The sequence below is a fragment of the Triturus cristatus genome, chromosome 10, assembly GCF_964204655.1.
Source record: "Triturus cristatus chromosome 10, aTriCri1.1, whole genome shotgun sequence".
In the NCBI taxonomy this organism is placed as follows: domain Eukaryota; kingdom Metazoa; phylum Chordata; class Amphibia; order Caudata; family Salamandridae; genus Triturus; species Triturus cristatus.
In genome coordinates this window covers 1,198,374,079-1,198,386,096 of record NC_140593.1, presented here as the reverse complement: position 1 = coordinate 1,198,386,096, position 12,018 = coordinate 1,198,374,079, and the positions used below count along the sequence as shown (strand labels likewise).

The 12,018-nt window shown below is 46.8% G+C and overlaps 1 protein-coding gene across 2 annotated transcripts in view; it reads right to left on the bottom strand.

The window, feature by feature from the left end:
• The window catches only part of LOC146797037 (myosin-4-like), a 47,981-nt gene extending 45,028 nt beyond the window's left edge, over nt 1-2,953 (bottom strand). Inside the window, exons 1-2 of one of the 2 annotated variants that reach the window (XM_085629646.1) lie at nt 2,829-2,953; nt 2,356-2,401 (exon numbers count right to left, since the gene is read on the bottom strand). The gene's annotated coding sequence lies outside the window, so the exon portion shown is untranslated. Of the gene's footprint in view, nt 1-2,355 lie in introns of both variants that reach the window. The other variant, XM_085629645.1, reaches the window with a different exon arrangement.
• Nucleotides 2,954-12,018: the final 9,065 nt, after the last annotated feature.

Genomic DNA, 12,018 nt, shown 5'->3' with positions numbered 1-12,018 from the left:
CTTGCTTCCAGCAAAGCATCCTGTAATCCCTGTACTTCCAAAGAACCTTTCTTCTGTAGTCAATGTGAGAGACAATCCTTTTCCTGGTATCCTGATCATGGAGTGCAGCGTGGTGGATTCCGTACCATCCTACTGGACTCTAACCACATGGTACTTATTAGTGATTGTTTGCCCTGCTTTCCTTTGGTGCAACTCAGCGCTATGTGTTTATTGCAAGATGGCAACCAGTATTTTACAGATCTCCTTAATAAATAAATGTATATAGCATCGAATCAGAGACTTTATCATCTACGTTTGATCAATCTACCTGCAAGTACATTTTCTAACCTCCAACCAGAGCACCTTTGTCCAATCTATATACTTACATCAACACACAAAACCATTACAGCAACACACACACGAAAAATAAGGGAAGCTTACAGTCTTGTCAGATGGTGTACCTGTTCTGTGTGTTTTAAGTAGGTGCATGTATGTGAACAAAGTGCCCATCCTGTTGGTAAACATAGTGCTTTACTGGTGCCCTAGATGTATAGAAGGGTCATGGCAGCTCACACTGATTTTAAAGCAGCACCGAGTTGGCCGGCTTACGTGGAAATGTCAGAGTGGAGGAATGGCCTGTCCGTCTCTGCTGGTTGCCACAATCTGAGCCATCCGATAATGTTAGCAATCCTCCTGCTGCCCAATGCATACCTGTGTGTGATTTGGAATGTGTTTGCTTTGGCTGTGTCCTTCCTCATAGTGGCAAAGGGGAGTCCTACCCTCAATTATTGAGTATGGCCAGGTTTCAGTTTGATAAAATCACAAACTTAAGGCTCCATTTATGTTTTTAAAGTCTTTTCAAGATTTCAGAATACTTTTTGTCAGTTTATACTGATATCCCCCCTCGCCAATTGGTATGGAACAGTCTGTAAGGGCGTCTTCAGGTGTCGGGTGTCCTTCAGTATTAACAATCTGTGTGCCCAACAATATACAAGACGGTTTCAAAAGTTGTGTGCATATGTGTACCAGCCCCTAATAGAAACATGTTTAGCAAGAATTATCCTCAATAATATGAGGGCCTCTCAATTATTGAGTTCAATGTTTCCAGTACCGTGGGGGGGAGGTGACACCCCTGAAAGCTGTGTGGATATGTGTACTAGTCCCTAATAGAAGCATGTTTATCAAGAATTATCCTCAATAATGAGGGTCTGCTAAGTTATTGAGTTCAATGTTTCCAGTACCGTGGGGGGGAGGTGACACCCCTGAAAGCTGTGTGGATATGTGTACTAGTCCCTAATAGAAGCATGTTTATCAAGAATTATCCTCAATAATGAGGGTCTGCTAAGTTATTGAGTTCAATGTTTCCAGTACCGTGGGGGGGAGGTGACACCCCTGAAAGCTGTGTGGATATATATACTAGCCCCTCATAGAAGCATGTTTATCAAGAATTATTCTCAATAATGAGGGTCTGCTAAGTTATTGAGTTCAATGTTTCCAGTTCTGTGAGGGGTGCCAGCCCTGAAAGTTGTGTGGGTAGGTGTACTAGCTCCTAATACAAGCATGTTTATCAAGAATTATCCTCAATAATATAAGCGGCTGCTAAGTTATTGAGTTCAATGTTTCCAATACCGTGGTGGTGGTGGGGGGTGACAGCCCTGAAAGCTGTGTGGATTGTGTACTAGCCCCTAAAGGATGCATTTTTATAAAGAATTATCCTCAGTAATGAGGGTCCACTCAGTTATTGAGTTCAATGTTCTCAGTACCGCAGAGGGGTGACACAGTACGTGTCTCAAGCAGCCAGTAAAGGTGGATCTACCAACATTTGCAGAGTCGCTGCTTTTTGAATGACTACTGGAGAAAGCATGTCTACTGATCTCTAGCATCCCTCACATACTCGGGTTCTCCCAAGAGAAGTATTCACAATGCCCCCCCCCCCCCACACACACACGGCAGAGGAGATTGTGTGCCACTGTTGGACCATCATGTTTGTTTGGTATGCATGTACGTAGCGCTGACCTGCCGCTCTATCGGCCGAGATCTTTGAAGATGATCGTCGTTCCCAGACTCATGGGACTGCTCCTTCCACAAGATCACAAGGAGCCTTGCACCTGTGCTGAGTGCAGCGTGGACAAGAAGCTCTTATGGGATATTATTATTGAAGTACTCTGACCATATGTAGCAAGTGCTGTTCTGAGTGTTACAGGATCCTAGCCTCACTGAGCTGCCTCTGCTGAGGGCTGGGTTGTGGACCCTCTAATGTTTGAGGATTGCTGTTGTGTACAATGCATAAAGCGTTAGTATTCAACCATGAACACCTAAAGCAAATAATGTCTGACATCCTGTGACTTCATGACCTCAATAGAACAAAAGCCTTACCTGACAGCGTCGCTGTGTTAGGAGAAAGAAACCTTCACCAGGGTCCCTGGAAGGAAAAGCAAAAATACCTGTGTTATTAAGATTATTCACTATTAAAATGAGAAAATGTATCTTCTAGTTATAGTTGCTACTACGCGTGAGTGAGTGACGAGTGAGTGAGTTACTGAGGGAGTAGTGTAGAGACTGAATGGAAGCTAATGCGTGGGCGACTATAAAGGAGTGAAAGCAGCAGCAGATAAGTGAGTGAGTTACTAAGTGAACAATTAAGTTAGTGACTGAACACGGTACTGAATGAGATAGTAAGGGGGGAGGCAAAGGAACTATCAAGTGGGCAGGTGAGTGAATGGTGAGTGAGTGATGATGGGAAAGAGAAATCCAGCTAAAGTCCCGAGGCAGAACTCGAGACATGCAGCTTCTGCTTGTGTTACTGCATGCAAAATGACCCAAGTCCCAGACAAAGTTTCTGCACTTACCTGAAAAGTCTGAAGCTTCAGTACTGGACTTCATCTCTTCTTATATAGGAAATTCACCTGCTGATTCAGCACCTGTGTCCTCCCTCTCAAGGGAATAAGGCGCTGCCAAAGTTCTGCTGAAATCCAAGCCACCGTGTACCGTTAATACTAAATATATCTGGTATAATTAAACCTGCCTATTGGTGCCAAGTAGCTCCGGGCTTTAATACGGGCAGGAGATTTATGATTTAGAAATGAGAGAGCATGCAGTGTAGGAAGCCCTTTCTGGCTGCTGGACTCTGAACGTCAGAGGCAATATTCTAATAAAAATTGATAGAATGCTCTAAATTTCTTTTAGAGAAGCCTCACCAGAGGTTTGTACTGTTTATTTATATTTATATTTGACCACATGCTAAAATGTGAGCACAATGTTAAAGTGTCTCATTAGAAAGGTTACCGTGTTTGTGACGTTTCTGGCTTCTTTGAATGCTCCTCAGCTCTAATAACAACATGGGGTGCAGGGGTTCCATTCTTTGCATCTTCTTGTCACATGGCTGGGGACCCTCTACAACTGAAACTATTCACTAGTGTTCCCAATTATACTTGAGTACTTCCATTCTATTGGACGCTCTGAATGGGCTTTGGGCTCTGTAGTGCTAGCTGTTACACTCTGGGTGTCAGACTTCTTTCCCAATCATTCCTACAATATCAAAGATTGCAGTTGTCTTTTACGTAACAAAACATTGGGTACTCTCCAGCATTGGAAAGTTGGTCCCAAAACCTCTCTGATGTTCCGAGGTGGTTTGTTCAAGCAGTCAAGAGCGAGCTCTAAGGAGGAGCTGTGACACAGGGAACGTATGTACCATAACTCCGTTTTTATAGCAACAATCAAGTATTGTTCAGCCAGCATTCCTAGTTGCAAAAACCCTTTAATAACAGCCTACATGCATAAATATATAATCAAATTGATGTAAGTGACAGAGCAATAAAGCAACAAAATATGATGGAAGATCCTACACTTTCCACACTATTGTCCAAAATACAATGTTTGGGGATCCAACTGATAGTGAATGGACATCGACTTTGGACATCGACTTGCTCTACGCCGATGGTGAGTTCTGCCGGACGGACCCCCCACAAGACCCCCTCTTGTTTTCTATGCCTGTTTGTCTCATCTCACTGCGCGCATCGCCTGGGTTCTCTTCCAGGGGATCCTCATCAATAGTCATAAGCACTGAATATTCCTGCCCATGTGCGGGGACCCCGGAAATAATAAAATTATATATGTAAAAAACATACATATATACAGCTCTGTATATGTATAAACATATATCATTTTTTCCAAGCAAATGCAGCTCCCATAAAAGGCTAGGCAATGTAAATATACACATCCAATAACACATATATATATATATATATATATATATATAAAGGTATAACAATACACCTAAATCTCTTTTTTTTTTTTTTTTTTTTTAATGAGGTAAACACTCATGAGAAAGCAAAAAATAAAGAGAACAAACTGTGGAAAAACACAGATGTACAACACATTGCCAGCCTGCAGGCTGCATTGCAATATAATACCATAGAGACTAAAAAGCCCTGTACAGGTAAAAACTGGCACCGTGCCTTTAAGGCAGCCCTGACCTCCATATCCCATCATGCCTCAGGGGTGACAGTTAGGTCAGTTGTTCTTTCCGGCTCCTTCAGTCAGGACCCTGGAATTCAGCTCTCTTCTTTTTTGACTCTTTAGTCAAGAATTATTACAACTTTAAGATTTTTTGGACTTCTTCTTATAACATCTGAGAGGAAGTTAGTATCCTGTGTTTTTCTGACTGACTTTTTTGCTGTTTTGTCAGAAAAATGCCTTCTTTATTTGTTCCATGTCCATCTTGTGGAAAAAAGAAGGCTGCTTCAGACACACATGAGGTGTGTATTATCTGTCTGCCGGACTCTCACTCTCCAGCAACATGCCATCATTGTGAAGACCTTTCCAAAAGGACTTTAAAGGAGAGGGAGAGGATTAGGCTGTACGGCCTAGCAGAACGGTCGACGTCGAAGCAGTTGGTCCCTGTTTGCTCCCCATCGACGTCGGGCTCGGCGTCGAAGACTCCAGCGGCGGGATCGTCGCTGAGAGGTGAGGAGTCAAGGGGAAGTCATGCTGCTAAGAGAAAATCGTCGTCGACTTTAGATTCAGCGTCGAAGCGGATGCGTTCGACGTCAACGGCGTCTAAAAGCTCGGCGTCCAGGACTCGGCGCCACAGTTCAACGTCGAAAAAGCATCTGTCGACGTCAAGAGAAGATCGATCGACGTCTGCACAGAGATATCGTTCGTCGTCGAAAGAAAGACATCGTTCGACGTCGAGGTCGGCGAGACATCAGTCGACGTCGCAAGAAGTACGTAGGCGATCTCCACCACAGTCGACGTCGAGACCAAGATCGCCGTCAAGATCAAGATCGCCGTCGAGGAAACATCGTTCGTCGGCGAAGAGGCTTTCGACGTCGTCGGAACATTCGACGTCGAGACAGAAGTCTCCGTCAAGAGCGACGTCGAGGCAGACGCCTCAGTCAAGGCCGACGTCGAGGCAGGAGCCTCCGTCGGAGTCGACGTCGAGGCAAGCGCCTCCGTCAAGACCGACGTCGAGGCAGAGGCCTCCGTCGGAGTCGACGTCGAGGCAGGTGCCTCCGTCGGAGTCGACGTCGAGGCAGGTGCCTCCGTCCTCACAGGTCTCCAAAGCTTTGGAGAGGTACATGGAGCCTCCGTCGAAGATAATCTCGACGTCGAGACAAGAAGCTCGGAGCCTCGAAGATTCGAGTCAAAGATCTCCAGTGATAGGCCTATCACCGTCGAGGCAGCCCTCTGTTGAGGGTACGCAGGAGGTGTCACATGTTCGCCTCACGATTCGACCAGTCTCAAGGCGAAAATCTCCTCATAGACTGATATATACAACTCCTGAGTCACCGCGTCTCATATCTATCTCGCCTTCAGGATCAGAGGGCTCAGGTTCAAGATCCGAATCACCAGAGCTTGTGCATCAATCTCCGGTACCTGCAAGAGAAAGTTCGCAGGAGGAGGACAATGCGGTACCTCAAAGTCCCGTAAGGGAGATGCCTCAGGACCCTGCTATGCCCGACGCAATAAAGGCATCGCTATCAAGAATAAGGGGCGTGGTATTCCCAGCGACACCGATCAGACCAAGATCTCGGGGAAGAGAATCCCGAAGTCACTCTCGAGCACCAAGAAGGCGATCCAGGTCTTCCTCCCGCAGAAGAGAGTCGACCAGATCAGAGAGAAGGCGCCGTAGGACCCCTTCTACCTCCCCTTCTTCCAGATCATCCAAAAGGGATTATTCACCGACACTCTCGGAGACGCCACCCTCTCGGGTATCTCCGGTAGATGATATTTCTACGTTTCAGGAAGTGTTGTGTAGAGGAGCTACAAAATTAAATATCCCTATGCCGGTTCAGGAGACCACTTCATCCATAATCTTTGAAACTCTTCATGAACGCACAGTGTCACGCCCGTTATTGCCATTAGTCCCCGGTTTGTTACAACCGGTAATGGATATTTTTCTCACACCAGCAACCACCAAAACGGCGCCGGCGAGAATTCTAAAAAAGTACCGTCCAGCTCCGGAGGATCCTCTATTCCTTAAATCAGATCCTCCACCGGACTCTGTCATCACCGCCGCTGCCAGGAAGACGCATGCAGTAGCTGGGTCTTCAACGGTACCACCAGATAAGGACAGTAAGACACAAGACTCCTGGGGGAGAAAAGTTTGCGGCTCAGCATCCTCAAGCTTAAAGGTGGCGAGTGCCTCGGCGCTTCTGGGGCGCTATGATAGGTCATTATGGGACTCTCTTCAGAGGTTCATTGACAAAGTTCCATCAGAGGACAGACGGGACTTTGAAGAGATTTTGCATGAGGGGAGTCTGGTTTCTAAACAGATCATAAGTGCAGCGGCGGACGGGGCAACACTGGCAGCGCATGAATATGCACATGGAGTCACAGCCAGAAGATCATCCTGGCTTAGATTGACGGCCTTGAAACCGGAAGCGCAGGCAAGAATTTTAAATCTGCCTTTCTCTGGTAGTTCTCTCTTTGGGTCCCATGCAGACGAAGAAATGGCCCGTATGAAGGCAGAACTGGAGACCATGAAAGCTGTTGGGCTTGAAAAGAGAAAAGAGTTTCGGCGCCACAAGGGAAATGACAGGCGCAGTTACCAACAGAGGGTTCAAACCCCTCATTGGCAAAAGAACCAGGACCAGCAAGGTCAAAAGAAACAGCAATACCAGTCCCGCAAACCATCCAGGGGACGGGGTAACAACAGGCAGTCTAATGCTGGAAACAAAGCTCCGGGGAAGCAATGAGAAGCCGCTTCCTCCGATGCTGTCCACCGCTCCGGTGGGAGGAAGTGTTGCACATCATCTTCCAGAGTGGCAGTCCATCACAAAGGACAAGTGGGTACTGAATATACTGCGTCATGGGTACTCGCTTCGTTTCAGAAGTCACCCCCCATCGATTCCTCCTGTCAATTCATCCCAGCATCTAAAGCAGCTCAGAGAAGAGGTAGCGAAGCTTCTACTCAAATCTGCAATAGAGAAAGTGCCCATAAACCAAAGAGGAAAGGGAGTTTACTCCAGATACTTTCTCATCCAAAAGAGGAGTGTGAAGGTAGAGTTCAGACCCATTTTAGACCTACGGATACTGAACAAACACATAAGAAGGGAAAAATTTCGCATGCTGGCGCTCCACCAAATATATCCTCTTCTCCGGATGGGCGATTGGATGTGTTCACTGGACCTTCAGGATGCATATTTCCATATTCCCATCCTAAGGAATCATCGAAAATTTCTCAGGTTTGTGGTAGGCAACTCTCACTATCAGTTCAAAGTCCTCCCATTTGGCCTGAAGTCAGCTCCTCGAGTATTCACAAAATGCGTGGCAGTAGTAGCGGCTGCTCTGAGGCGCGCAGGAGTATTCGTCTATCCCTACCTAGACGACTGGCTAATAAAGGGCTCATCACCACAGAATGTGCGGTCACAGCTGTCGCTATGCCTGAACTTATGTTGCAAGTTGGGTCTCAGAGTGAATGCCAAAAAGTCCAATTTTTCACCAACGCAGAGGATCCACTACCTGGGCGCAACTATAGACTCTGTAGTAGGAAAAGTGTTTCCTTCGGAGGAAAGACAGTCATCCATTATGCTAAAAGGCAGGCAGATTATAACCAACAATCTGTCGTCGGCAAGGCAAATCTCTTCTCTGCTAGGGGCCATGGCATCCTGCATCTTCCTAGTGCCCAATGCCAGGCTAAGGATGCGTCCTCTTCAGCAAGATCTCGAGGACAAATGGGATCAAAGGAACTCCCTGTGGGAAGAAAAGATTTGCCTCTCCTCTGCAGCCAAACAGTCAGTCAAGTGGTGGCTGAAGCCAAGGAATCTACAAGTGGGGATCCCCTTCCATCAAGAGCCCCCAACTCAGACCTTAATCACCGACGCTTCCCTTCAGGGATGGGGTGCGCATTTTGGGACTCTGCAAACTCAGGGACAGTGGTCCAGCAGCGAGCAGTTGTACCACATCAACATGCTGGAGCTCAGGGCAGTCCACCTAGCCCTCAAAGCGTTCCTGCCTGCGATCACGACGAGTACCATTCTAGTGCAGACGGACAATACCACCACAATGTACTACCTGAACAAGCAGGGGGGTACTCGATCCAGAACGCTCTCGCTGGAAGCTCAGTCCCTGTGGCACTGGATCCTAGCAAGAAACATCTCATTGAAAGCGGTGCACCTACCAGGAGAACTCAACGTGCAAGCAGACTTACTCAGTCGGCATTTTCAAGAGCCAGAGGACTGGGTAATCAACGACGAGGTGTTAGAAGACATCTTCGGGGAATGGGGGCGTCCGCAGGTGGACCTCTTCGCGGACGAGCAAAACACAAAATGCCGAGGCTTCGCCTCAAGATACCATCGACCAGGATCCCTAGGGAATGCCCTTTTGATCAATTGGTCAATGACATTTGTGTACGCTTTTCCGCCTCTCCCACTAATCCCCAAGGTGGTGACCAAGTTGCAGAATTCTTCTGCCAAGATGATCCTCATAGCACCGGACTGGCCGAGGCAGTGGTGGTACACGGATCTCCTACACATGTCGATCCGACCCCACAAGCGGCTGCCGTGCAGGCCGGACTTGTTGTCCAAGATGCGGGGGAAGATTTACCATCCCAGCCTTCCCTCGCTGAGCTTAACAGCATGGCTCCTGAAGTCCTCCAGTATGGCCATCTGAACCTCCCTCAAGAGTGTATGTCCATACTGAAGGAAGCCAGGAGGCCTTCGACAAGATACTCCTACTTCTGTAAGTGGAAAAGGTTTTATATATGGTGTGCTCAGCATCATTATGATCCCACTAAATGCCAGGAGGATGTAATTTTGCCCTATCTTCTACATTTAGCGAGGGCAGGGTTGAAATTTTCATCCATAAAGGTTCACCTAGCAGCCATAACGGCATACAGGCGTTCGCCTTCACAGCAGTCATTTTTTAAAGTGCAGGTAGTGAAGGATTTCTTGCAAGGACTCAAGAAAGTCTATCCCCCTGTTAGACCTCCCTCTCCTTCCTGGGAGCTAAACTTGGTTCTGTCGAAGCTCATGGGTTCTCCTTTTGAGCCTATTCATAAGGCTACCCTACAGCACCTCACATGGAAGACAGCTTTTTTAATAGCCATCACTTCAGCACGGAGGGTCAGTGAGATACAGGCCCTCTGTTCTAAAGAGCCCTACACTATTTTTCATCTGAATAGGGTGGTGATGAGAACTCATCCTTCGTTCCTACCCAAGGTGGTATCGGAGTTTCATGTAAACCAAGCCATCTCCTTACCAACCTTTTTTCCCAACCCCTCCTCTCCGGCAGAGAGGGCGTTGCATTCTCTAGATGTCAAAAGGGTCCTAAAATTCTACCTAGATAGGACTAAGAATGTCAGGAAATCTGATCAATTGTTTGTGAACTATGGGGTTGTCCGTATGGGCTTTGCTGCATCCAAACGTTCCATTGCTAGGTGGATTGTTTCAAGTATTACATTGGCCTACCAACTGGCTCAGAAACCATTGGGGGCGTGCCCTAAAGCGCATTCGACAAGAGGAAAAGCGGCTACCGCGGCTTTTCTCAATAATGTCCCACTCTCCGAGATCTGCAAGGCAGCCACTTGGAGATCTGTCCACACTTTTACCAGGCATTATTGTCTGGATTCGGACACCAGAGCAGACACTCAAGTAGGACAAGCCTCCTTGAGGAATCTGTTCCATGCATAATCATTTTCATGATTCTTTTTCTCCATGGGTGATACAACCTTAGTTTCATTTGCCTGCAGGTGGAAGGGGAGCTTGCTACTCTATTCAGTGCTTATGACTATTGATGAGGATCCCCTGGAAGAGAAGGGTAAGTTACTTACCTGTAATCCTAGTTCTCTTCCAGGGGTATCCTCATCAAAGTCATAAGCAACCCACCCACCTCCCCAGGCAAATGAGAAGAAGTGTATTATTCATTATGGAAAGGATATATCTTTGTGTTTAGGACTACGGTCCCGCAAAGAACAACTGACCTAACTGTCACCCCTGAGGCATGATGGGATATGGAGGTCAGGGCTGCCTTAAAGGCACGGTGCCAGTTTTTACCTGTACAGGGCTTTTTAGTCTCTATGGTATTATATTGCAATGCAGCCTGCAGGCTGGCAATGTGTTGTACATCTGTGTTTTTCCACAGTTTGTTCTCTTTATTTTTTGCTTTCTCATGAGTGTTTACCTCATTAAAAAAAAAAAAAAAAAAAAGAGATTTAGGTGTATTGTTATACCTTTATATATATATATATATATATATGTGTTATTGGATGTGTATATTTACATTGCCTAGCCTTTTATGGGGGCTGCATTTGCTTGGAAAAAATGATATATGTTTATACATATACAGAGCTGTATATATGTATGTTTTTTACATATATAATTTTATTATTTCCGGGGTCCCCGCACATGGGCGGGAATATTCAGTGCTTATGACTTTGATGAGGATACCCCTGGAAGAGAACTAGGATTACAGGTAAGTAACTTACCCGTCTGGCTCTTTGTCTTTGTCTATCTCGGCCAGCGGGTCCTAGTATGTAGTGCTATTTGGTAACCTTTGAGCCCTCCTGCCCAGTTAGCCTGCTGACGCTGAGAGGGACTGTGCTACACGGGCTTCGGCTCGTCAGCTTCCATACCCATTGCCACTCCCGCTTCCTCCTGAGTGCTGATAGGTTCTACCGAGCGTGCTCTCCCGGCGCCTTTTTCTCCCTGTTCCCCTGAGACAAACAGATCTCCCAGGGGGGAAGTGCCCGCACTGGCCTAATTGTTTGACTTCAGACTCATTGGTAGTTGGGGTTCTTGCCCGAGCTCTGAGGTTACATCGAGGGCACCCATTTTGTTTGTTCAGCTCTAGGGATGCTCTCTGGCATCCATTTTGTTTTTCTGGGCTCGAACCTGAAGCTGGATACCCCTTCCTCCCCGAATCCCTATGCTCGGCTGGGCATGGAAATAGAAATGGGCTTGTTGACAGTATCTCTTCACACCTGGGCAGGGCATGGAAAGAGAAAAGGACTGTTACACCCCCTGCTTTTGGGGGCCATCTTGAAGTGGGTTTGTTGACATTATGTCTTCACGCCTGGGCAGGGCATAGAAAGATAACAGGACTGTCACTCCCCCTGTATTTGGGGGTCATCTTGGAGTGGGCATATTGACATTATCCCTCACACCTGGTTCAGGAAGACATTATCCCACTCACTGGTTCCAGGAATTCTCACTTTAACACCATCCTCCCTCCACTGATAAGGCATTATCATTGGATAATAGACACGCTATCACAATGGTGCTAAGACCCGATCCCTCAGGAACCAATGCTTTCATCATCAACTACCCACCCGACCTATCGAAAAACGCCGCCAAGAAACACAAGCATCACCTAATCAGGGCCAGACCCGAAACGTTAATCTCTGATGTCTACTTTTGTACTAACAAAGGCCCTAGAGTTAATTACCTTATTTTCTACACCAGGAAAAGAGCATGCTGGCGAAAAGTCTTCTAGTCCATGCTCCGAATAGCAGGTACCAAAAAAACACCTTATGGTCTCAAGCTCACAACAGCACCCGCGTCCACACTCAACGCCAATGCCACCATCACCTTCTATAAC